This window comes from Phodopus roborovskii, unplaced genomic scaffold (genome assembly GCF_943737965.1).
Source record: "Phodopus roborovskii unplaced genomic scaffold, PHOROB, whole genome shotgun sequence".
NCBI classification, from domain to species: domain Eukaryota; kingdom Metazoa; phylum Chordata; class Mammalia; order Rodentia; family Cricetidae; genus Phodopus; species Phodopus roborovskii.
Window position 1 is genome coordinate 11,496,258 of NW_026126433.1, and position 22,908 is coordinate 11,519,165.

Sequence of the window (22,908 nt, forward strand, 5' to 3'; positions counted from 1 at the left end):
ACACTTGGGAAGATCTCCCTTCTAAAACATCTTTCAAGGAGACTGTCTCAGTTTGTAATCCTGCTAAAAATGGTTGAACATTCCTCTGTTCCTCATCTTTACCTACATTTGCTGTTGCCATTATTCTGAATTTGAGCATTTTAATGGGATTTTAGAAATATTAATTTTGAATGCATTTCCTTAGTGATAGCTAACTCATAATATACATTCCTGTATATTTGCAGCTACAGAACTACTCTGGCATCTTTTAAAATGGGGTTTTAGTTTTCTTATTATTGAGATTTAATTTTGTATATTTTGGAAGTCCTTTGCTGTTTAAATTTTCTTTGGGCAATCAACCAGCTCCCAAATAAAGAAACAGAGACTTATTAATAATTATGAATGCTTGGCCTTAGCTTTTGCTTGTCACACTATCTCTTTTATTTTAATTTAACTGGTTTCTATTCATTTTTGCCTTGAGGCCTTCTTTTCATTCTGTATGCCCTATTTTTCTTTTTTCTCTGTGACTTTCTGGCTGGCCCCTGGCTTCTCCCTGATTTCTCCTTTCCTTTCTCTCCTGAGCCTAAATTCCTTCTCCTATTTACTTTCTCTGCCTAGAAGTCCAAGCTATACCCTTACTATTGGCCATTCAGCTTTCTATTAGATCAACCAGATGCCTCAGACAGGCAAGGTAAAACAGCAACACATCTTTACAGAGTTAAACAAGTGGAACACATCTTTGCATAGTTAAAGAAATATTTGACAACTTTTTTCCACTGTATGTCTAAATAAAAGACTTTAGCTTTCACATTGTAATACTATATACCATTAGAAAAGCACCAAATAAGAATTATATTTACAATCTCCCGTCCATTTGCATTTGGCAAATTCTGAGAGAATACTCTATTATCTATTCTATCTTGATGAGTCCAAAATTGTGTACCCAATTTACTTTCTGTCATAACTTGTATTAACATTCCAAAGTTTTCTTTTTAGACCTTAAAACATTTTCTTAAACAATTTAAAATTTTGTGTTTCTTAACCTTATAAAATTTCATCTCTTATTTAAGTTTCTTTTCCTGAATTTTATAACAATGGAAAACTGTGATTATAGCTATCTCATTTTCAACTCTAATAGAGACTTGAGAAATGACAGAAGCAGCTGGCTACCTGGACAGTCACATAAATTTCCTTTGTAGTGTTGGGGAATCTATCTTTGTCTTACAAACCTAGAATGTCTTAACCGACATTTCTGTGAATCAGGAATTTTGAAGAAATATCCCATATTGTCTTGGAAAAGTTTAGCAGTCTTTTCCTTTGGGTCCTGCTTGTCCAGTTTGTACAGTATACTGCCAGCAGTGGAAGCATGCACAGTTTCTTGCCCAAATGCCTAGATTTGCTCCAAACAAGGCACACTCCATATGAAGGTTCTTTGAACATGAATCATCCTTTTATGATTGTTGCTGCCAGGAGCAGACATGCCGCACTGTCATGCAAAGCCTTACATTATTAAAAATCTTTAGTACCATATACTGTACTTCAGAAACTGAAGCATTTGAAGATCACATAACTAAAATATGTTTATTTTTGAAAACATACCTGAGTATAAGTTTGATTGTTATAGATGACTAACAACTAACTTTCATTTTTTATTATCCTAAACAGTTTGTAATAATAGCTTTCAAGGACTATAACTTTATGTTACATTTTTAAATTAGTTGCATAGGTTCATTATCTTAAACAAAAGTAGAAACATATATATGGTCTAACGAAAATAATTTTAAATTTGTATCAATATGCAAAAATCTATACCAATGTAAAATATTTGAGTTGAATATTTAACTTTTTATCCTATATTCCCATATCCCCACCAAATGATGACAATATCCATAACCCACTGAATGACCAAAACCATCCAATCCAATCTCTTGGGAATGTGGGTGTGCTTCCTGTTGTCTGAGAGCTACAGCATCCCGAGGAGGCCCTGAGAAAATAGAGATAATGTTAAGTTCTAAGAAAGCTAGCTAGAACATTTGTTGTCCAGTCTCTGTGTAATGGGAAAGTACATGGCATATCTAAAGTACTGGTAGAACAGTAGAACAGTCTGTCGGCTAGAACATTTGTTGTCCAGTCTCTGTGTAATGGAAAAGTACATGGCACATCTAAAGTACTGGCTAGAACAGTCTGTGGGACTGGACCATCTAGGCAGAAGCCTTGAAGCTGTTCTGTATGCAGAACTCTGAGTAAACTATAAACGAGGCACTCATAAAGGCTGGATCACCTTTTTTTCATTGTTTTATGCTTCCCTTGCTCTGAAAATATACAAACTTTCAATGGTAACATACATTAACACAAGTTTGGATTATGTGCTATACACAAACCAGCCAAAGATGGTTTTTTGTTTGAGAAGGTAAAAGTCATCTCTCAACATTGTAAGTTTGGTTGGATTGTGTAACCAAACCTCTTATCATGCCCTATGAAAGGATGGCATATAATAGTAAGTCATGAGGACTCTGTAAGAAACATATTTTATCATGTCTCATCCAGTCTCAGAGTTGTTTCCATGTCTGTCCTTAATCAGATATGTGTTATAAATATTTTCTCCCAGTCCATGTATTTCATTTATTGATGGTACCTTTTGTAGTGAAAATGTTTTCCTATTCATGACTTATTTTAATAAAATATTTTAATAATCCTTTGAGAAATTTTATGTATTTGATTATATTTACCATCCACCTGCCAGCTCCTCCCAGATTCATATTCTTTCCCTACCCTTCCAACTTGGTGTTTTTAGTTTTCTTAAACCTGTGGAATCTTTTCTTTTTTTTTTGAAGTTTTAATTTTATGTATGTATGTATTTATTTATTTATTTATCAGTCCCAGTTCCCTCTCCCTCCCTCCCTCTCTCCCTCTCTCTTTCCCTCTTTCCCCCTTTACATGCACCCTGACAACCCTTCCATCCCATCCCCCCACTCTACATGTAGGGTGATGTCATGCAGGAGGGGGTCATCTAAATCTGTCAAGTCATTTGAAGTAGGGACTAGGACTTCTTTCCTGTCTCTAGGTTAAGGCAATATCCCTCCATGGGGGATGTGACCGCAAGGTCCTTTTGTGAACCAGGAATACATCCTGGTTCCACTTTCTGAGGTCCCTTAAACTACTCAGTCCTTCTAGCTGAGAGCCATGTTCAGGGGGTCTGAATCCATGCTGGATTCCCAGCTATCAGTCTGGGGGCCCATTAGCTCCTTCTTGTTCAGGTCTGTTGTCTCTATGTGTTTCTGCAACCTGGTCTTCTCCTCCCTCTCTGCATCTGGATTCTATTTTGGCTCAATGTTTAGTTATGGATGTTTGCTTCTGTTTCCAACAGATACTAGATGAGGGCTCCATGATGGTGAATAAGTTAGTCATTGCTCTCATTATCAGGGAAGGACATTTATGGTAGCCTTTCCACTGTTGCTCAAATTGTTAGTTGGAGTAAGCCTTGTCCCTTCTCTTACTCCTAGTTCCCTCTCCACTCACTGCCCCCCCTACTCCCCATGTGCTCTGGAGAACTTGTTCCTTCCCCCTTCTCTAAGGGACCTTATATGAATCTCTGAGAATCCACCATGTATCTTAGTTCCTTTGGCTGTGTGAATAGGCTGGTGATCCTTTGCTTTAGGTCTAAAATCCATATATGAGTGAGTATATAGCATGTTTTTCTTTATGTGACTGGGTTACCTCATTCAGGATGGCTTCTTCAAGTTCTATCCACTTGCCTGCAAATTTCAAGATCCCATTGCTTTGTTTGTTTTTCCCTCAGAGTAGTATTCCATTGTGTAGATGTGCTAAATTTTCTTTATCCATTCTTCAGTTGAGGGGCATCTAGGTTGCTTCCAGGTTCTTGCTATTACAAATAATTCTGCTATGAACATAGTTGAACAGATGTCTTTGTTGCATGGATGTGGATCAATTGGGTAAACGCCTAAGAAGGTGATTATCTTATTTGTGCTCACTATGTACTCTTGAGTATATGTCCTTTCACTAGAGCCTTTTCAATCTACCAGAGGTTTTTAAAATTTGGCTCTCCTCTCCCAGTTGCCAATAGCTTCTCATCTAAGAGTGGGATTCTATATTTACCTTCTCCTTCTGTGGCTCAACTTGGCAGCCCATCTTATCAATGAAGTGTTTCATAGATTTTGCTTTTATTGTTGTTTCAAAAGTCAGTTAAACCTGAGGTTATCATCTATATTTCCCCATGCTATTTCTAATAGTATCTTTTTACTTCCACTGATTAGTTATATGGACAGTCAAGATCTTTGGGTCACTACAGTTAATGAGTCCATTTTCCTAGGCTATTTTAGTACAGAAACTAGGAGAGTGTATATTCAAACACACCTGCACGCTGTAGTTTTTCACTGAAACCAAGAGCATATTCTAATATATCAAATTCAAATCAAATACCACCCAATTCATTCTTGATTTCTCCTCTTTATTATAAAATCTTCTCTTTTGTAAGTGAAGTTTCACTTTCTTTATTCTTCATTGCCTTTACTTCTCTTGCTCTGTAGAGAGTACGACTAACCCCGCATTGACGTCCAGGCTTCATTGGTCTGTCCTTCATTAGGGATACTCTTTGTCACATGGCTATACTTATCATGTGTGACTGTCTCTTCAACTTTTAATTTCCTGACTCTTCATACAGTTGCCTTCCTGTGAGAACCCTTTTTCACTAGCTCACAATCTCTTGCTGTGGCCTTCAATATCATAATCTCTCCATAGGGATGCATACTGAACTCACCTTTGGTAATGTGGTTGACTTCCTCATTCAGGAAGAATGAAGAAGGGAGACAGAAAGGGTTCCTGATCTTGTATTTCCACTATTCAAACACTATTTTTCTTGATATTATTTTGAGATTTATACCTATTTAAAATTTTTGGTGTTGTGCATGTTTCATTTTACTCTATTTTACTTTCTCTTCATTGTTTATATAAAAGAAATTTTTTCCTTATCTATAGTTTGATTGGTAATAGTGGTTCTTGAACAACTATAATTTAAATTATTTGTCAATTTAGGAAATGTAACTATCACCATATACTGATGACTTTGACCACTCCTCATGTATATTTAATTAACTTTTTCCTATTTGATACTTGACAAAGGTTCTTTAAGTTGATAAAAAAAATCCCTATAGCTTATTTTATATGATTTGTATTTGTAGGGTAAGAGCTGTTTAAATAAGGGTTAAAAATTAATGCCTGAATATTAATATGTGTTACTAATTCATGACTTGTGATATTTGACAGGATAAGATCTGATCATTTAAAAGATCAGAATCTTTCAAAAATGAAAAATATTTTTTTAGAATTTCTATCCTATAGAATGATAGCATGCACAATTATAACAGTTTTAGAACTGAATTTTTAATCAGAAATCCTTAAGAATAAAGTGGGAGGTGGATAGGGAGTGAATTATTAAGTTAAAATTATTTTTTACCGTTGACTTATATTAGATAGACTTTTGATCTAGCTGAATTATTCAAAATAGTCTTTCCCCAAAACTCTATTTTGTTTCTAAAGTCCTTCCTATATATCAACAGCATCAAACACCTAGGAGTCATATTCTTGCAGATAAAAATACTGAAGCATCTCACAACAATGCTTTTGGGATAGCAACATGCATGTGAATTGCCAAGGTATATCAGATAGGAATATGTGTTTTGATCAAACACTTCAGGTGATTGCAATCCATGGGCTTCAAATAAGAAACACCATTTTACAACGAGAGAGTGTGCATACAAATAAATGTTTCAACTGGTATACTTATGTTAAAAGTCCAGACATAGTGTACAAAAATTTTGGGAGTATCCACCAGAATTCAGAGCATAAGGGACATTATGATGTTGGAGTGAACCCTACTATATATAATCTACTTTCAGAATAGGCTGTCATTTTCATCAGCACTCAGGGCCCAGGAGCTGAAGTCCTTGAATGTCCTTATTCTTTTTAGGGAACGTTAGTGAAATGATACCACTTAAAATTGTCTAAAAGGACTTTCAATACCACTCTATTTTGTAGTTACTTATCCAATTTTCAGTGTTTAAGAACTTTTCTTCCAGGTAAGAGTAAGTTCAGAATTGTCTGTGAATAGCTACAAAATACTTGTGGTTGTTGTTGAAAAATCTTAAGTATAGTAGATGCTTGGGAGAAATTATTTAGTCATTTGGTCTAATGTAAAACTCAAAAGGTAGCTTGAAGTTCACCCCACAGTTGAAAATTTGTTGGTGTTCAGTTCTGTGTAACTAATGTTCTACTTTCCCTGTTGGTCCCTTTGATTTCTGTCACTTCTGACGACCAGCTCTGTGAAGCTTGAGGCCACTCAGGTTCCAAATTTGTGACAAGTCCCCCAGGGCTCACTGGAGTGGCAGTAAGTCCTCACAGTGTGATTTCCTTTCAACCACAGAAGTGTTGGAGAAGTGACAACAAAGGCTGCATGGAGAACAGCGGTCCTGTTTTCTGACTGCCCGCTACAGTCAGGACTCGCCTCTTTTGTTCCATTGATTTTGTTTTGTTGAAGAATTTTAATTCATTTCTCCCTGGAATACAGGGTATGGTTTCCCCACCTGGCAAGACTTGTCAGCTACACTTGCTATGCAGCCTGCATTACTCAGTTTTCTCCTTTCTTCTCTTTCCTTCACCATCAACGGCAGCAGAAATGTTGATTTCACTTTTGAAAATTCCTCTACCCTTTCTGGCTGTGATTTAAATATATGATGTTTTTATGTTATAAAATTTGATCCTTTCTTAATAGTACAGATAAGTCTGAAAACCTCTTGTGTTCACTGAAGCATTATTTTGTGATATTTTATCATCAACTCAATAAAAGAAAGTCATTTTCAGAGAAAAATGTAGTAAAAGTCTATACAATGCAGTTAATCAAGAAGAAAGGAGAACATTGTTTTTAATGACAGAGGGTCATTACCAAGAGGAAATGATGGCTTCTGGGTCAGATTGAACCACCCAAACCAAACCGGATGGCTACTGCTTACAAATCCACCCAGGAGCAAACTGACTCAGCTGTGACAGCTGTGACAAAGCAAGACACAATCTGCATTAGGAGAGCATGTGTGAAACTCCCTTTTAAATTCAGCTTATGGAATCCTTTGTGAACCAGCACTTTTTGAGACACAAGACAGATGATTATGGTTTACCCTTTGATAAACAGTAAAGAAACTAGTTTGAAATGACTGGCATTAAAAGCAAAACAATTGAACATGAAAATCAAGAAAACATACTTAGTACTAGAAAATCTATTGTTGTTCCCTCTCACTTCTGACAGAGGGTCATTACCAAGAGGAAATGATCACTTCTGACAGGTTTTTCTGTAAAGTAACATCATAGTAAATAGTCCAAAATGAATTGCAAAGTCATTCTATTTTGCAGTTATTTATCCAAGTTTTAGAGCTTAAGAAGCTTTCTTCTAGACAAGAATAAGTTCTGAATGTGAACGGGTGCTATGTCTAGAATATACCTTCCAATATCAATGTTAAAATTTCAGAGTATTTAGAAAAAGCAGCAGGTGACTAGCCAGTGTGTGCTTTCTGTTTGCTCTGGTTAATGGCACCAGCTTTGTTTTGTTTTGGAAATAAATCACAGCACTGGTGAGTTCTATATATACCTTAATAACTGCTTTTCCCACAACTTATGGCCTATCTCTCATTATTTGGAGGCTACATCATATGAGAAAGCTAACTGGAAAAATGTTATACCTGTGGCGAGAAAAATGTGTTTCTGGGCACAGTTTATCTGGGTCCATTATGTCAGTTGAATTTTATCTTCTGTCTCCTGGACCTGTTCTCCATTCTATTCTTTCCTGTGACCTGGAAGCTGCATATGTCTGTTAGCTGCATCTTCATGGATGCCCTCCACAGCTGACCAATAGATGGAAATGTATGGCAGAAGAACATAGCATAGAAGATGGTTTGTGAGGCTTTTCTTTCTTGATTTGGACCACAATTTCCAACAATGACTTATTCTTCTATGACTACAGCCCTGAAAGGGCTGCTGGTGCCCATGCTTCAAGCATTCCTAAATCTTGCCAACACTGTTCTCTCTTGTCCTCAGGGCAGTAATATCTTCTTTCATTTCCTCTTCTCTAGCTGATTTAGCACCCTTTTTAATGCTTTTTTTTTTTATTTTGCCTCTTTCTGCCCAGAACTTTAAGCCATTCTTAAAACTTCTTGAATTGGTTTCTGATTCTGAATGAGACACAGCCATATAATAACAGTAAGAAGCACACATTTGATTGATCAAATTCCATTTTGTTCATTAAAATAAGTCAAAGAACCTAAGGTCCACCTAGAAAGCAATTATACTGACATCAGCCTTGCGAATCCCCTACACACCTCTGACTCTGCCCTCTCCATCACTACAGCCAGCCACTCTGTACCTGGCACCATTTGCCTGGCAAACCCTACAGTGGATAAATGGAGAGAACTTTCTTTCATGCCTGCAGTAGTCAGCAGCCTATTCAAGGGTAGCACAGGAAGGCTAGAGCCTCTCAGGTATGCCAGTGCAAGACAGTTGAAGGTGTGATAATCACTCATGGAACTTTTGTGTGCCACGCCTTGTTAATTGTCAGTTCATCCCTGGTGCATGAGTCTGCTTCCAGGTATACTCCTAGTCATTAGGCTTGGGGTTGTTTTCTGTACTCTACTTAAGACTTAATTTCATGTAGTGGATATATTTTCTTATCATTTGACTGCTCAGTTCTAATTTAATTTTAATCCTGCCTCTAGACTGCAAATATGCCTGAATGTTACAGACACTATGATTATTGCTGTCTTCATACTTGTTTGACTACACTCGTTCTTTGCTATTCTTTTCTGTGACTTTTACCTTGTTTACCTTTATCCCCCAAAACATAAGAATCCTGTATTGCTGGTGGTTCATTACTTTTGGCCTCCTGAGATAGCCTTCTCTGCCTTCTGCCCTTTTTAACTTTCTTCATGATCTTACTATCACAAAACAGCCTTTTGCCAAGTGTACATTTAACAGTCTGTTTTAGTCTTTACTTCACTCGTTAAACTGAGTCTCCAAATGTCTGAGTCCCCAGTGATTATGAAGTTCAGTACTTTGGCTTTGTCTTTAACATTGCAGATTTAATATAAAGGAAAATGAGTCCTGAGGGATTCCTTTGTTTTCAGGTTTAGAGCAGGTGTGTATGAATATATATGTATATTTCTCTTGAGGAAATAAAAATAAGCCTTTGATCATTTGGTTATTTTGAAATAAATTTCACCTTAATGTTTCTTCCTTCCTTCCTCTGCACTCTATTTTCAAATCAAAACCCTTTTCATTAGACAATGGAGAAAATCTTATATCCTGAATACATAAATATTTTGTGAAGTAATGTTGCTATAGAACAAAGCCAATATCCTAGCTAAGACAAGGGTAGTCTTTAAATAAGGTGATGAAAAATTGGGTCTATTTAGTCTTTCCCACTAAAAACATATACAGAGGAAAAAAGGCAGAAATCAAAGACTGAACCAATCAACAAAGATTTTCACCTGAACATCTTTCCCAGATTTTTGGCTACATTGCAAATTCTTCACCACAGTGTTTCCTACACAGTGTTTAATGTGCTCTTGTTCTTAACAAATGACATGCTGTCAGTGTCCTTCAATAATTGTGAGTCATTTTGAAGTGTTCACATATCTCTGTGGTCTTATTTTTAAACTTAAAATTGTAATATTGAAGTCACATATGCTTTGTAGGTAAAATGTAAAGAATTAAAATGGCTAGTAAGTTTGAAAATAGGACTTGTGGAGGAACTTTGGAAGCATTAACATTACTCAGTAGAAAGGAATTAGGAAGGGACAGGTGACTTCATTTAAGGGATTCTCTTTCTTCCTCCAGTATAAGAATAAGAACAGTAAAATACACAAGCAACAACTCAAAATCAATATATTTTTGGACATTTTTATTTTTATTTTTTCTTCTGTGATGAGTTATTTGGAACCTTTCTAAGTTCTACTATCAAAAGACCATTTATCAGAGAGAATCATTTTTGTAAATTTCTTTGGCCAGTGGTTATTGGAAGTGGCATATATCAAATTCTTTCTTAGATATGAGCATTTTGCATTAAACTAGTGAACACATATCTTTTTAAAATAAATAAATGTCTGTGGAAATCTGATTAGGGTCTGTCACCATGTCCATGTGCAAAATGAGTAATCTTTCTTCCACAGGACATGTAACATTCTTTAGTTATCTCTTAACTTCTGTTTAGAAAGTACTTGCTCAAAATCATACATGTCAAAGTTCATTGCTGGGTTTTGAGAATATGTTAAGATTTGTTGTGTAGATTCAAATGGGAGGGGAGGTGGGAAAGAGGGGAGGAAATAGAAAAGGGTTATGTGAATTAGTGAAATTTAATTCACAGAATTGATGGAGATAAGTTATGAACTAAATAGGAAACTGTACATAAAAAAATTAATTTAAGATGGAGAGAATGCTTTACCCTCTTGTTAGGAAAGTACATGTCCCTGGATAATGATCACAGAGAGAAAACACTTGTTTTACATATATGGAAAAGCCAAGGTTTACTTTGCAATCTTAAAATCACTATCCATTTGTCTGAAAAATGTGTATGAAGTATATTTTATATATGTTATGCCACTAGGCTATAACAAATGTCTAGAGCCATCCTTCATTAATGTAAATTTAATATTCTGAAATGTACAATATAGCATTTATTAGAAAAAGTTGAAAAGTGTATTAGCCTCTTTAATGTCAAAATCAAGACATTTGCACTCAAAGTATGCAAAAATATGTGGAGATATCAATTACTTTAGGTTTGGAGATGTGAAAGTGTCTTTGTTGGTTGGAAAAAATACCATCACTATTTAGGAACTTAGTGCTGTTATTCAGCTTCACCAGATAATGATTCATGCTGATTGTACCACAAAATTATTCCTAATTTTAAAGTTATTAATTATTAACAATGTTAATGCCATGAAGAAGAGATTTTATATGTATGAGCAGTATTACATTTATGGAATTGCCTTGAGTGCTATTGTTCTTGTGCACTTACTCATCAATTCTCTCTCATTTTTTAGCATTGACTTGGTTGGGATTCTTTTTTGAATACATTAGGTCACATTTATCTTGTGCTCAATTAAAAATAATGTGTAACACACAAAAAGGGGTATTTTTTAAAAAATGAGATTGCTGAAGACTCAATTCTGTAACTTTACTTTGTTAGCCTACAAATGACCCCAGTGATAGCTATATTTAAAGGCCTAAATTTCAGTTTCATATCCATTCTCATGCAATTGTCAGAAATTAAGTTTTAACATTAGACTTACAACAACCATAAATATTGTTTTCAAGATCAGATTAAGATAAATTATTTTAAAATTTACCTGAGTAATATAATTAATCAAAAAATTTCCAGATTTTGTGACAGTATTATGGAAAACAACATCACATAAAATTCTTGAACTTTAGAATATTAGTAACTCCTACTGTGAGGAGAGCTTACAAATTATTTGAAATGTACATGTTTGCCTTATAGATAATTGTATGGCTTAGTCAAACAAAATATATTTATTTTATGTACATGCATATACACATACATATGTGTATGTGAGTAAAAAGGTGTATGTGTTAGAAAATGCCACTATTGACTAAATTTAACATCATAGGCAATAGTTTATTAATAAATCAATGTATTTGGAAGCCATCTAGTGCCTCTTTATCTTTTTATTCTTGATATTATAACATTTTCCCTTCTCTTTTTTTTTCTCAAAATGATCACATATGCTTCTTCCAAATATCCTTCCCATTCACATTCTCTTTTCCCTGATTATTATTTATTATTGCATGCATTCATATATATACATATACATGTATATACACATAATATACTACATCATTCTCTCTCTCTCTCTCTCTCTCTCTATATATATATATATATATATATATATGTAAAATCATTAATAAAATTTGCATTGCTAGTATTTTTAGGATAAGCACTTGATTATTTATTTTATTATATTTTGTGTATGTATATTTTTTTGTGTTGGGTACCAAGAGTGTATGACTTATGTATTGTGGTCCAAGAACAATTTGCTGGAATTTATTTTTTCCTTTCATCATGTTAGTCCCTTGGGATTGAATGTAGGTTGTCTAGCTTGACATCAGACCCCTTGAGCTTCTGAGTCATTGTGACATCTAGGATGAATACCTTAAAATGGAAATACAAAATTTAAATTATTGTAGAATTTTTTCATTGGTATTAAATTGAAGCTCTTCTTAACTCTCATTTTTAAAAAGTACTACCAGTATTATTTTGTATAAATATGTCATTATGTATTTCATTGCCTTCAAATTCTTTTGAAACCTCTTTCCTTGATTTCAAATTATATTTTAACCAGAAAGATGTGAATAGCATGTGGTTTTACAATATTAGTCCATTGGCCCCAAGGTGCTACAAATCGCCTATCGAGAGGCACTACATCTTTGAGGTCCCATAGAACTTTTAATTTACCTTTATATTTGGATTTTTATATTAATTCCTCAATTTTAAAGTATTTTTAAATTTAGAAACAATCTTGTTTTACATATTAATCTCCCCTTTTCCTCTCCTTCCCATCCTCACATGCCTCCCAAACCCCCCCAACCCACCTCCATCCTCTCCCCAAGGGTAGTGAGGCCTTCCATGGGGTATTATCAAAGTCTGTCATGTCATTTGGGGGAGGGTTTAAGGCCCTCCTCTGTGTGTCTGTGCTGATATAATGTCCTTCCATAGGGAATGGGCTTCCAAAGTTCATTTGTGTATTAGGAATAAATGCTGGTTACACTGTTAGAGGTCTCATGGACTGCACAGGCCTCCTAAGTGGAACTCACATTCAGAAGGCTTGTTTTAGTCCAATGTTGGTTCCCCAGCTTTATGACTGGGGTCCCTGTGCTTTCACTAGCACCGGTCAGCTGATTCTGTAGGTTTCTCCAGCACAGTCTTGACTCCTTTACTCACCCCTCTTCCCTCTCCATAACTGGATTCCAGGAGTATGGCTCAGTGCTTAACTGTGGATGTCTACTTCTGCTTCCATCAGCTACTGGGTGAAGGCTCTAGGATGGCAATTAAGGTAGTCATCAATCTTATTATAGAGGAAGGGCATCAAAGGCAGGCCTATCTACTACTGCCTAGATTCTTAGTTGGGGTCATCTTTATGGAACTCTAAACTTCTCTCTAGAGCCAGATTTCTTTTTAAACCTATACCAGCTTCCTCTGTAAGGTATCTCTTTTCTTGCTTTCCTCTATTCCTCCCCTGATTCAGTCTTCCTGATCTCTCGTGTTCTCCTCTTCCCTCCTCCTCTTCTCTATTTCCTATATCTCTCCCCTCTCCCCCATGCTGCCAATTTGCTCAGGAGTTCTTATCCCTTTCCCTTTCTTCTGGGAGACCATGGATTTCTCCCTTGGTGTCTTCCTTGTTCCCAGTTTCTATGGCAGTGTGGATTGTAGACCTGTAATCCTTTGTTCTTTGTCTAATATCCATATATGAGTGAGGACAAACCATGCCTGTCTTTCTGTGGCTGGGTTACCTCACTCAGGATAGTTTCTTTCAGTTCCATCCATTTGTCTGTGAATTTCAGGATTCCATTTTTTTTTTTTTACCACTGAGTAGTACTTTATTGTGTACATGTACCACATTTTCTTTATCCATTCTTCAGCTGAGAGGCATCTAAGCTGCTTCTAGGTTGTGGCTATTACAAAAAATGCTGCTATGAACATTGTTGAACATATGTCCTCGGTTGTATGAATGTGCATCCTTTGGGTATATTCCCAAGAGTGGAATTGCTGTATCTTGAAGTAGACTGATTTCCATTTTCCTGAGAAACTGCCATGCTGATTTCCAAAGTGGCCGATAAAGTTTGCACTCATATCAGCAATGGAGGAGTATTCTCTGTTTGCCGCATTCTCTTCAGCATAGATTGTCATTGGTGTTTTTGACTTTAGCCATTCTAACCAGAGCAAGATGGTATCTCAGAGTTGTTTTGATTTACATTTCCCTGATGGCTAAGGATGTTGACCACTTTCTTAAGTGTCTTTCAGCCATTTTGGATTCCTCTATTAATAATTCTCTGTTTAGTTCTGTACCCCAAAATTTAGTAATATTAATTTATTGGGAACTTATGAATTTTGTTACCATAGAAGTCTAAAGATCTGTAGAGATTACTACTAAGCTGGAATGAGTTTCTGGAAATTAATTTCATTGTAATTTCCTAGTAGAAAGAACAATATGAAAATAGACTTTTAACCATTTCATTATGAGTTTTGTAATGCAGCAAAAATCCTAAGGTATCAAATTGCCCTGTGGTAATGAAATCTTGAAATAGGTAATTTCCTCCTGCTCACACTTACTCATTGATAGCTTGTAATTCTGCAAATGATACATTTAAGTAGCCAGTGAACATACTTTGGTGAATGATAAACTATCTATGACTACATTAACACTTTAATTTCCTCATAATCTTGCTCATTTGATTTTAGCAGTATCTATATATAATTTTAAATTGGAAAAATCTGCCAAAGGTTGTTTTTAAAGTATCACACACATTGAACAAGAGCATTTCCCGAAAAAAAAAAAAAAAAAAAAAGAAAGAAAGAAAAAAGAAACCACTATGACTTTGTAATATTACTAGAATACGAATACAGTGCTAATAATAGAAATTTGAGGCTTTTACTTATGAAATTCTTTTTTAAACATCTTTTAGCATAGGTTAATATACAACTTTTTAAGGTTAGTATGTATACACCGTATATTTGCTATTATTCTGTGTGCTTAGATAAATCAGTTTATAGAGATATACAGCTACCTATCTGCTGACAGCAGAAGAGCCAGCAGTAGGGCTCATCAGTGTGGATCGACACTAATATCCATAAAATGGAAGATAAAACTCAGACTTCTGCTTAAAGTAAATGATCCACAGAGGTAATTTCATGCAGTTCTGGTGTACACTTATTCTGCCCTTATTCTAGATACTTCTTCCTATTTCGACAGGTTAACTTTTGCATAGTTAACTTATTTATATTGTGAAATTACATTACTTTATAATTGTTAATTTATCTATATTTCATGTAGATTGTATTTTACAGCTCTTTGTTATTGTCTAAAATGCTTCATTTGGTGCTCCGTCATCTACTTCAGAAATAGAATACTCAAGAAAATGTTTTTAAAATATTGGATGAAGAAGCATCATACTTCCTGGTTATCAGGGACTTAATTATAATTGCACTTGAATAATGTATTTATAATATAACATGATTCTTTTCATGTATTCATTTATTTTTGTATACGATTTTATATATGTGTGTACCACTGTGTAAGTATGGAAGCCAGGGGTTATTTTTCAGGGGTTGGTTCTGCCCTTCAAACTAATAATCAAACAGGCTTGGAAGCAGGTACCCTCAGCCACTGAGCTATGTCCATGGTTTCCTTCTATTTATTAAATTTTAATGACCAGGCTTGAAATATCTCTTCAAGGGGGGGTCTATCTATCTATCTATCTATCTATCTATCTATCTATCTATCTATCTATCATCTATCTGTGCTTCAAATTCTAAAAGCAATACCCAAGGTTTGGCCAGACAGAATAATTGATCAATGTGCACACAGGTGGTAAATTGAAACTCGGGGAGAGGAGTTTCTGTGAATGGGGCTTCCTGGGGTCCTATGGAGTTTGACAAAGCACCTTCTCTGAGTCTTAGAAATTTCATGTTGAAGACTATTATTTTGCTATTGGATCTCCTCACAAGTTCTGTGGTTATATAGAAATTTGAGCATTGTTAAAAGAGTGATTTTTCCTGGAAGCTGCTGCTGAGAGATGGGTTTCTCCTCCAGGAGTACTCTTCTTACTCCTTAATCTCCCAAGATTGCTTACTGTCATGTTCAACTAGCCTTAGGGAATGGGAGTTGAGGGTGGTGTTGTCCCAGCACACAATTCAAGCTAGTGAGGATAGAGATGAACAAGGGAGGGCAGAAGGCAGTGGATGTGCTCCTCATGGCCACCATCACTTTTTTCTTAGCGTATATATGAGCTAAAAGGTCAAGGTATTCTGAGATTTCATAAGTTAACTAGGAAGAGTGAACAACATGATCAATGACTGAAGCAAGGTTGATGCATACAATAGTGCCAGTTTTGTAGATATAACCTTCCTAATGCTGCAAGCCTTTAATACAGTTCCTCAAATGTTCTGACTACCAAACATACAAATATTTTGTTGCCATTTACAACTGTAATTACTATTATTATGAAGAATAATGAAACATCATTTATACAGGGTATCTAATATGCTGATCTTGTGAAAGGGTGGTTCAACCCCAAAAGTGGTCAAGACCCAGGTTGACAATTGCTGCGGTGGTAGGTTGTAGTATTTATAAACAATGTAGTTACACAAACATGGACAAGAAGAAAGTGGTTTATATTTAATGAATAAGAAATCTGATGAATAAGAATCAACTTAAACAATAAACAGAGCCAGCTAATGCAGCTAATGTAGATCCTTAGATCCTTATTATATATTTTCTTTACTTTTTCCTTTGTTTTTTTTTTGTACATGGATCAGAAAGGCCCTTGCATATTATAAATGAGAAACAGACTTAATCCAATGTAAGTTTATAAAAGCTTACTCTGGGCACTATCTAGATATTGAACTAGATTGCAGGTAAGTAAGAGCATGTGTAAGGGAATTTTCATGGTATTCTGTAGAGAAATTGCTAGTGTGCTCAAGTGGACTTATGGAGTAGTAAGTAGAGCACATGTGGCAAGTAGAAGCAGTGAAGCTGTTCTATGAATTGAAAGTGGTAATGGTTAGAATATTCAAGGGTAATCCCAGTGTATGGCTTAGGAGTTTACACTGCTACATGAAAGAAGTTCACATTTACCACAGGTGAAATTGTGAAAGTAGAAGAAAAGTGTGTCTATGTGAGTGGAGAGAGGAGATAATAGGTACCAGTTAAAAAAAAAATGTCAGTCCAGAGATGCTTGTGAGACATTTAAATACAATTATTAAGGAGAAAGTTGGAGTTCAAGTGTGAATTTAAGTCTAAAGTACACATTTGTGTCAACATTAACAGCTTAAATAGTTAACCTATCAAGCTTAATGCTTAAATCGCTTAAATACTATAGAAAAATTGGAAATGGTGAGGAATTCCTCTTCCCACTCTGACAAGACAAGTCTTCCAAAAGGTTGGGAATTGCAGTAAAAGCTAAGAAAGCAGCAGAAATTGTGACTGAAATGTAAGGAGGAAAAGTTTTCTCATTATGAGTGTCAAAAGTGGTTTTTTTTTTCTATTTTTTATTTATTTTATATAACCAAGTCCATTTAAATGAAAACAAACATTTAAAGACAATATTTGGGAATTTGGGCATCGTTCTTTCCAAACTACTTCCCTCTGGTAAAGGGCGCTGTCATGGGGAATTCGAAGACTCAGAAATCCTGGCTGTAGTCTGTAAGGCTGCTTTGTCCAGCTGTTTTGAATGTAGGATCACCTGGTACTCTGTTTCAGGTGGTCTGGCTTGATCAAACCACATTAGTCTGGAAGGAATCCATATTTTTTCATTTTCTGTGGAAGCAAAAATAGAAATCCTTTTCCCCAGTAACTTCTCCTTGAACTTAAATTTTGGAGTCAAAGCATTATTTTTAATTTAATTTATTATTTTACATGTCGATCCCAGTTCCCTCTCCCTCCCAACCTCCCTCACTCCCTCCCTTCCTCCCTTCCTCCTTCCCTCCTCTTTACCCTCTCTGCCCTCTCACATCCACTGTAACCACCCTTCCCTCCCATCCCCCCATCCCAATTCCATATGTAGGGGAATGCCATCCAGTTGGGGTCATGTAGATCTGACAGGTCATGTGAAGTAGGGACTAGGGCTTCTCTCCTTTCTCTAGATTAAGGCAGTTATCCCTCCATGGGGGATGTGTTCGCAAAGTCCTTTTTTGTACCAGGGATACATCCTGGATCCACTGTCTGAGGTTCCTTAGACTGCTCAGTCCTTCTGGCTGAGACCCATATTCAGGGGGGCCTGAGTCAGTCCCATGCTGGCTTCCCAGCTATCAGTCTGGTGGCCCCATTAGCTCCTCCTTGTTCAGGTAAGCTGTTTCTATGTGTTTCTGCTGCCTGGTCTTGCCCTCTACATATGCATCTGGGTTCTACTTTGACTCAGTGTTTATGTATTTGCTCCTGTTTCCAACAGGCATAAGTTGAGGGCTCCATGGATAAGTTAGTTGTTGATCTCACTCTCCGGGAAGGGCATTTAAGGTAGCCTTTCCACGGAAGCTCACATTGTTAGCTGGTAGTAGTCTTGTAGTTCTCTAGACCTTTCTTTGTGTTCAATTTTATCTTCAAACCAATATTGGCTCCCTCTTTTATGTTCTCTCTCTCTCTCTCTCTCTCTCTCTCTCTCTCTCTCTCTCTCTCTCTCTCTCTCTCTCGTTCCTGTCTTCTATTCCTAACCAGGCTCAATCTTCCTGGTCGCACATGTTTTCCTTTCCTCCCCCTCATTTTCTCCTACTTCTATCTCCATTCTCTGCCCCCCCCCACTTCCCCTGAGCTCTGGGGGACTTGTCCCTTCCCAGTTCTGTGAGGGACTTTATATGAATCTCTTAGAATACACCATGTATCCTAGTTCATCTGGTGGTGTGAATTATAGGCTGGTGATCCTTTGCTCTAGGTCTAAAATCCATATATGAGTGAGTACATACTGTGTTCCTCTTTTTGTGACTGGGTTACCTCATTCAGGATGGTTTCTTCAAGTGCCATCCACTTGCCTGTGAATTTCAAGATACCATTATTTTTTTCTGCAGAGTAGTATTCCATTGTGTAGATGTGCCACATCTTCATTAACCATTCTTCAATTGAGGGGCATCTAGGTTGCTTCCAGGTTCTTTCTATTACAAATAGTGCTGCTATGAACATAGTTGAACAGATGTCTTTGTTGCATGGATGTGGATCAATTGGGTATATGCCTAAGAGGGGAATTGCCGGGTCCTGTGGTAAACTAATTCCCATTTTCCTGAGGAACCGCCATACTGATCTCCAAAATGGCTGTATGAGTTTGCACTCCCACCAGCAGTGGAGGAGTGTTCCACTTTCTCCACATCCTGAGTGTCAAAAGTGTTTTAAGGGAAAAGTGTGAGTATACATTGACCTCCATGTGAATGGTCACATGATCTATTAAATCTTGCTTTAAATATATTCATCCTCTACCATGTATAATTTACATGTTTCTCCAGATTAGATCCTCCTATTCATTATTTTAATGTGTTTAATTTTTGTTTTGTTTTCAAAACTGTAGCATGAAACAGGATATATAGGTGAGTGGTTAAGTGTGGCCACTGCTCTAGGAGAGGACCCAAGTTCACTTACCAGAGATGATATCAAGTGTCCCAAAATTGTATATAACTCTAGCTTCAGGAGACCTGGACACCTGGAATTCTGCATGCACTTACATTCTTGTATGCAAGTATCTATGCGCATGCATGAACACACACACATGCGCACGTGCACACACACATGCACACACACATTTAAAATTCTAGACCAAAGCAAACAACATCTGAAATATCTACAGAGACTCTCAGTCTAGGAAGTTTACCAAACCTTTATTATGTGTCCCTCTTTTTGTTAGTTACTTCCATTGTGTGACAAAACATCATGACCAGGGCAACTTATAGAAAGATTTCTTTGTGGCTTTTTGTCAGTTGCAGAGGTAACTGTTCATGCTAGCCATGCAGGGTGGCAGGAGCAGGAAGATGAAGAATCACATCTTCAGCCACAAAGGTGGAACAGGTAGAGCAAACTGGAAGGGACCTGGGATTATAAATTCTGAAAAACCCACCCCCAGTGAAAAACTTCTTCAGCAACTGCATTCTCCTCAAACCCCTAGGCAACTGATACTTTTCTCATTCAAACCACCACACTCAGTTTTGAAGGTTTTTGCTGTGTTGTGCATTTTATCTTAGATACACTTATTAACTCATTTCCTTGAAGTGTGTTTTGTTTAATGAGTAAATTACGAATGCCCAGCCAAGTGTAAGTTGAAACAATGGTTTATATTTTCTAGTAAGAAGGTTGTTCAAAGATGGAAAGATAATTCTGTATGTGAAATGTTTGCATTGCCAACTTCAAGTCATGATTTTGATCCTCAGAAACCACTCATAAAAGGCCAAGCATGTTTGCCTGTGCTGGTAACCCTAGCTCTGGATAGGCAGAGTTAGGCAGAGCACTGTGGTTTATTGGTCAGCTAGTATAGCTTACTTGGGAAGTTCCAAACCAATGGAAGATTCTGTTTGAAAACAAAAAGAACAACAACAATAATACCTCATAATATTAAGTTACTTAAAATAATGTGATTTGTGTGATGAATATTGTAAGTTGTCCTCTGGCCTTCCCATACATGTCCATATACATACATTGCTTTGCCCAAAGCAATGGTGAACATTGGCTGGGTAACAAAATCCTTAACCTAATGACTATGCAAGGAGACTTTACTTTCAATTTTGACCTGACAGATTTTGAGAAAAATAGTTGCTTTGCATGATACAAACATTTTAAAGTTGGTCATAAAAATTCTTTTTATGAACTGAACATTAGAGAATATTCTGGAACAGCTGGGGACTCCCTTTCAGAGACTTTTCACCTCGAAGCACAGTGGTGGGCTAGTCACCAAAGAATGAAGTTCAGCACATGGGATAGAGATAATGACAACTACAAGGGAACTGTGCCAAAGAGGAGCAATGTGGCTGGCAGTTTAGCATGTGTCACTCTGTAAAGCAGAATGCTGTGTACTATCAGAGTCCCTATACAGCAGAAACAGATAATGGGGTTGTCTGGTACACCTGGCATGGCTGGGGGTATTCCTCGAAATCTGTGGTTAAATGGGCCAAATGATTTTATTCCAAATACCATTTCATTGTTCCCATTGTTCTCTTCTTTTTGCAATTCATAAAAAGATACAATCCTGAATAAATATATGCAGGGTGTTAGCAAAAAAAAGGAAGGATCATTTTTTAATTATTATCATTTTTTTCTTATTTCATATATTGATCCCAGTTCTCCCTCCCTCCCATTTTAGATTTATTCAAATTCAAGAAAGTACATTTGTTTTCTTTTGAGATTTCTACTCAGACATCTTGTTCTAAGCTGTTTTGTTAAGGATTCAAAGTCTTTATATTCTTCTCTCATCCAGCCTTCTGTTTTTACCCTTTTAAAACTTCAGTAAGGATTATTTTTAGTCTGGTCATGTTGAACTATGTTTTGTATGACAGGCAGGCTGTGTACCTTTTCTTCATCTTTATGGAATACTTATATTTTTCTGTGGAAGTTTGGATTGTTCCAAAATTGTGTGCTAAAGATTGCTGTTAAGAGTACTAGGATGGAATTAAGTGTCCTGTGGCTTCATGTTAAAATCACGTGAAGACGCAAAAGGCACCATTGTGATTTCCAGGGTTTTATGTCATGGGGCAAATAATTGGTATCAGAAACTGTGTATTCTGGCTATTAATTCTCTATCAAATATATTTCTGGCAAAGATTCTCTCTTCCTCTTTGGGCTTCTTTTTTAATGGATTGATTTCTTCCTTTGCTATACAGAAGCTTTTAGCTAGGCCACTTCTTGGCATATACCCAAAGGACTTGATATCCTACTACAGAGATACTTGCTCAGTCATGGTCATTGCTACTCTAGTCACAATATCCAGGAAATGGAAACAACCCAGATATCCTTCAAATGACAAATGGATAATGAAAGTGACATACATACATACATACATACATACATATATATATATATATATTACACACACACACACACACACAATGGAATTATGCTCCGTTATAAAGAAAAATGCAATGCATATACTATACATGTGCATGAGAACCTACACATATATTTGTAATAGTACTTATAGAAGCCAAGGTCATGAAGTTGAGAGAGGGGATTATAGGTGGAGTTGGGAGGGTACAAGTTGACATGATGTGAATACAGTACTCATATATGATAATCTGTTTACTATCTAGACCTAAAAGACGAGAGGTATGACATTTCCCAAAATGGATGTGATCCAAAAAGCTGGGGCAGCTTCAAGGTTCAACTGCCATCTGCATTGAGAGTTATGATTCTTTATAGGTCATTTGTGTAGAATCCATGACCACCCACTACCATCTCACTCCCACCCCTACTTGAAATCACTAGACTTTTCTTGCTTACCCTCTGTTTGTTATATGTAGCCAAAGTGGAAAAGATTTCCTGTGTTTCTTTGCCAATTGGCTTTTTCTATATGTTAATTTTGAACCTTTTTTTCAGCAACCCACCTTCCTTCCACATTCAGGTATCAGAGTCTCTAACTATATGCAATAATTAACCCTCAATGTTCACTAAAATAAACAGCTTTTCAAGACCATCATTTATTCTAAACAAGTTGAAGACAAATTAATACAAAATATAAATCAAAATATACTTATGATTTTTTCATAATATTTAATAAGCCAGGTACTTCTTACCTTTAAAGTCTATAGTTTGCTTTGATTAAAACTTTTCTTTGTACACATAACAACTTTGTCATGTTCTTCATTTGGTATATTAAGTTCCACAATCTAAACTTGCTCAAACATTAATTTACTAGTACTGAAAAGATATGGTTAAAGATTATCTGATAAATAATATTCATTGTCATCACCATCTTTATTAAATCTCAACATGACTTATTCCAAGGTGTCTTTGCTAACATAATGCCGGTGGTTTCAAAGTATGGTTTGACGATCCTGTAGAACCCTTGATAATGTGCTTTTGGCTATGTATCTCTGTGTGGATAGGTTTTCTTCAAATACCTTGAGCAAAAGAATATATTGTAATGGATTGAAAGCAGAAGCAGAAATGAGAATAT

At 36.2% G+C, this 22,908-nt stretch overlaps 1 protein-coding gene and 1 pseudogene across 1 annotated transcript in view; both read left to right on the forward strand.

The window, feature by feature from the left end:
• Nlgn1 (neuroligin 1) overlaps positions 1-22,908 on the forward strand; it is an 884,178-nt gene that overhangs the window by 26,594 nt on the left and 834,676 nt on the right. The window lies entirely within an intron of this gene.
• On the forward strand, positions 20,422-20,973 carry LOC127223210 (fibrinogen-like protein 1; annotated as a pseudogene).